The sequence below is a fragment of the Physeter macrocephalus genome, chromosome 8 (assembly GCF_002837175.3).
Source record: "Physeter macrocephalus isolate SW-GA chromosome 8, ASM283717v5, whole genome shotgun sequence".
NCBI classification, from domain to species: Eukaryota; Metazoa; Chordata; class Mammalia; order Artiodactyla; family Physeteridae; genus Physeter; species Physeter macrocephalus.
The window spans coordinates 148820406-148825389 of NC_041221.1; the positions used below are offsets into that span (position 1 = coordinate 148820406).

The following is a 4984-nucleotide window of genomic DNA, read 5'->3' on the forward strand; positions in this document are numbered from 1 at the left end:
TAGGGAAACAAAAGACCTGTATGCAGAAAAGTTTAAGACACTGATGAAAGAAATTAAAGATGATACCGGGCTTCCCTGGTGGCGCAGTGGTTGAGAGTCCGCCTGCCGATGCAGGGGACACGGGTTCGTGCCCCGGTCCCGGAAGATCCCACATGCCGCGGAGCGGCTGGGCCTGTGAGCCATGGCTGCTGAGCCTGTGTGTCCGGAGCCTGTGCTCCGCAACAGGAGAGGTCACAACAGTGAGAGGCCTGCGTACCGCAAAAAAAATAAATAATTAAAAATAAATATGATACCAACAGATGGAGAGGTATACCATGTTCTTGGATTGGAAGAATCAATATTGTGAAAATGACTATACTACCCAAAGCAATCTACAGATTCAATGCAATCCCTATCAAATTACCAATGGCATTTTTTATGGAACTAGAACAAAAAATCTTAAAATTTGTATGGAGATACAAGAGACCCCGAATAGCCAAAGCAATCTTGAGGGAAGAAAATGGAACTGGAGGAATCAGACTCCCTGACTTCAGACTATACTACAAAGCTACAGTAATGAAGACAATATGGTACTGGCACAAAAAGAGAAACATAGATCAATGGAACAATATAGAAAGCCCATAGATAAACCCACGCACCTATGGTCAGCTAATCTATGACAAAGGAGGCAAGGATATACAATGGAGAAAAGACAGTCTCTTCAGTAAGTGGTGCTGGGAAAACTGGACAGCTACATGTAAAAGAATGAAATTAGAACACTCCCTAACACCATACACAAAAATAAACTCAAAATGGATTAGAGACCTAAATGTAAGACCAGACACTATAAAACTCTTAGAGGAAAACATAGGAAGAACACTCTTTGACATAAATCACAGCAAGATCTTTTTTGATCCACCTCCTAGAGTAATGGAAATAAAAACAAAAATAAAGATGGATCTAGAGACTGTCATACAGAGTGAAATAAGTCAGAAAGAGAAAAACAAATATCGTATATTAACACAGGTATGTGGAACGTAGAAAAATGGTACAGATGAACCAGTTTGCAGGACAGAAATTGAGACACAGATGTAGAGAACAAACATGTGGACACCAAAGGGAGAAAGCTGCGGTGGGGTGGAGATGGTGGTGTGATGAATTGGGCGATTGGGATTGACATGTATACAGTGATGTGTATAAAATGGATGACTAATAAGAACCTGCTGTATAAAAAAATAAAATAAAATTTAAAAATTAAAAATATAATAATAGTGTGGCAAAATATAGATGGTTCTTGAAGCTGGGATGTCAGTTGCATTCTCTGCTTTTGTGTATGTTTGGAAATGTTCACAATTTTAAAAAAGCCTTAAAAACAAAGAATTAAGTTGAATCAACTTTGACCTGCCCGAGAGAAAGCTGGCCTCTACTCTTTGTCCAGGAACCTGGGTCTCACTTGGCGTGGGCACTAAGACACAGACTTGGGGTGAGTTAAATGCTGTTTGTAAGCTTACAGCCCAGAGATTCCTGGATCCCAGGGACAAGGGCTACTCAGCCACACATATCCTGGTAGCCAGGGTTCCTGGTGGGGACATTTCCCATCTGGGAGCCACACAGTCTGACACCCCACCCACTCTCACACACACACAAAACTGGTCCCAGGACTAGAGGGAAACCAAGGCTGCTTTTTTCTCTTTTTTGAATTTTATTTTATTTATTTTTTTATATAGCAGGTTCTTATTAGTTCTCCATTTTATACATATTAGTGTATATATATCAATCCCAATCTCCCAATTCATCACACACACACACCCGCCGCTTCCCCCCTTGGTGTCCATATGTTTGTTCTCTACATCTGTGCCAGGGCTGCTTTTGATGAGACATCTAATTAGATGAGGGCTGGGGGTATTTTGTTGTTGTTTTTGGTTTTGTTTTGTTTTGTTTTTGGCTTCACTATGCAGCTTGCGGGATCTTAGTTCCCCAACCGGAGATGGAACCCATGTCCGCTGTAGTGGAAGCACCAAGTCCTAACCACTGCACCACCAGGGAATTCCCAAGATGAGGGCTGGTTTTGATTAAACTTCCTAAGTAAATTATTACTCAGACTAGAGGCCCGTTGTGAAGCAGTTGTTTATGACAGTGGCTAGAATTTGCAGTCATGTCAGAAGCACCTGGTGTGTGAGAAGTTCTCCACGGACACCCAGAGGCTCCTTGTGGGTCACAGGGGTCCCTAAACTGCCTCTGGAGAGCTCCTGGCTAGATCATAAGAAACAGAGCACTGAGTGAGGAGTCAGGAGCCCGAGCCCATCCTGACTCTGCAACCCCTTCCAAGTGACAGCGTAGGCATAGAGGGGTCCTCTGGAGTCCCACAGACAGGACACAGAGCAGGAGCCAAGCACTGGGGAACAAAAGTGATGTCCAGGCTCCTCTGCTCACTAACTGGGTGACCTTCAGCCACTTCCTTTGCCTGTCCGAGCCTCAGTTTCCTTGTCTATCAAATGGGGAGGCAGCTCTTTCTGGGTCTGGTCCAGTGCTACTTCCCTGACCTCCCAAAGGGGGTCCCACTTGATTTCTGCTCCTGTCCCAGCACTTGCCCAGTTTGCAATGACACATTGATTTGATCATTTACTTATTTCCCCTGTCCCCCCCTAGACCTTCCCCCAGACCTAAGCTCCAGGTGGTTGTGCTCTGTTTAATCTGCCATTCTGTCCCCAGCACCCAGCCCAGTTCCTGATGTAATGGGCCCCTTGATAAATGTATACTGGATGGATACATAATAAGTGTTCAATAAATTATAGCTAATCCTATTATTATTATTATTACTCCTGTGATTCCTGAGCTTCTGTTTCTTTCTACTGCATGACCGTACTCCTGTTTACACCCCCAGAAGTATTCTGAGGACTGACAGGCTTAGTGTTCGGAAGGACTTTGATTAGCGCAGGTTAATGCACAGAATTGCTAGCAAGTATCATCTGGAATGTAAGGCCAGTGCCAGTGAGCTGCCAGGCCTTAGGGGAGCAAGGCAAAGATGGGAGCAGAGCCACGGGCACCTGGGTGCAGCAGGGTAGACACCTCTGTGACATGGCAGGCATGGTCTATCTTTGCTTTGCCTTTTTTGTTGTTGTTGCTTTTTTAAAAAAATCGACATATTGATAAAATTGGTATATAACATTATGTTAGTTTCAGGAGAACAATATAATAATTGGATCTTTGTATACACTACAAGGTGATCACCACAATAAACCTAGTTACCATCCATCACCATATAGTCAACCCCCCTCACATGTTTCACCTACCACCCAAACCTCCTTCCCCTCTAATAACCACCAGTCTGTTCTCTGTATCTAGGAGTTTTGTTTTATTATGTTTGTTCATTCATTTTGTCTTTTATATTCGACATGTAAGTGAAATCATACGGTATTTGTCTTTCTCTGTCTGACTTATTTCACTTAGCATAATACCCTCTAGGTCCATCCATGTTATATCGCAAATGGCAAGATTTCATTCTTTCTTATGGCTGATTAATATTCCATTGTATATATACACCACATCTTTATCCATTCATCTATCACTGGACACTTAGGTTGCTTCCATATCTTGGCTATTGTAAATAATGCTGCAGTGAACATAGAGATGCATGTATCTTTTCAAATTAGTGATTTGTTTTCTTCAGAAAAATACCCAGAAGTGGAATTGCTGGATCGTATGGTAGTTCTATTTTTAATTTTTAAAGCAACCTTCATACTGTTTTCCATAGTGGATGCACCAATTGACATTCACACTAACAGTGTACAAGGGTTCCCTTTTCTCCACATCCTTGCCAACACTTGCTATTTGTTGTCTTTTTGATGATAGCCATTCTGGCACATGTGAGGTAATATCTCACTGTGGCTTTGATTTGCATTTTCCTGATGATTAGTGATGTTGAGCATCTTGTCATGTGGTTGTTGGCCATCTGTATATCTTCTTTGGAAAATGCCTATTTAGGTCCTCTGCTCATTTTTAAATCAGATTATTTGGGGTTTTTTGTTGTTGTTTGTTGACACTGAGTTGCTTGAGTTCTCTATATATTTTGGCTATTATTGGATATATGATTAGCAAATATTTTCTATAGCTTGTCTTTCATTTTGTTGATGGTTCCCTTTGCTGTGCAGAAGAAGCTTTTTAGTTTGATGTAGTCCCACTTGTTTATTTTTGCCTATTTTGCTGCTCTTCATTCTTGATGCAAATGTAACAACTTTTACACTGTTGCAGAGCAGATAAAAGTGATTTTTATTTCATGATTTCTAAGTGTCTTTTAACTGTTCCACCAGGGTCTGACAGTTGTTGTTTCCCCCTCTAGAGCACAACATGGAGACACTTGGGGAAGAAGATGGAAGAGAAGGGGACGCTTCAGCTATGCCTATGGGGAAACCTGTCCACTCCCAGGGAGGGTATAGGAGACAAGATTTTCCCAAGGCCATAGGAGGCGAAGGTCATCGGGAATGGTGGAGCAAACTGTTAGTGTCCTACCTCCATTATCTGTTCTTCTTTTTCCTTTAAAACAGAATTCCAATTTTCTGTGTGCCCAGTTGAAAAACTGAATTTCCCAGCCTCCTTTGCAGGTAGAGAGACCATTAAAGTCTAAGCAAAAGTCACTGGGTGGGACTTCCAGGAAGTCTCTTTGAAGACAACTGACTAGGGTGAGAATGGTGTCTTTTACCCTTCTCCTTATATAGAAGTCTAGAACTCAGACATGATGGCTGGAGCTTCAACAGCCAACTTGGAACATGGGGTGGCCTCAAGGATCAAAATCACACACTAAAGACTACAGAGTAGAAGGAGTCTAGGTTCTTGATTGTATCATAGAATATAGCCGTCCCAGTCATAGACTGCCTGGCTCTCGATGTCTCATTATATGAGAAATTTAAAAATTTAGTCAGATTTTTGTAACTAGAAATTCAACACAATTTTTTACAGGCCAAGAAATTATGGAGGAAACGGCCTACCATGGCATCCAATATGTACT

General features: G+C 41.9%; 1 long non-coding RNA gene across 1 annotated transcript in view; it reads left to right on the plus strand.

The window, feature by feature from the left end:
* The window catches only part of LOC114486666 (uncharacterized), a 53988-nt gene extending 49532 nt beyond the window's left edge, over positions 1-4456 (plus strand). Inside the window, exon 5 of the long non-coding RNA XR_003680769.2 lies at positions 4319-4456. This is a non-coding gene — a long non-coding RNA (uncharacterized lncRNA). The remainder of the gene's footprint in view (positions 1-4318) is intronic.
* The last annotated feature ends 528 nt before the right edge of the window (positions 4457-4984 follow it).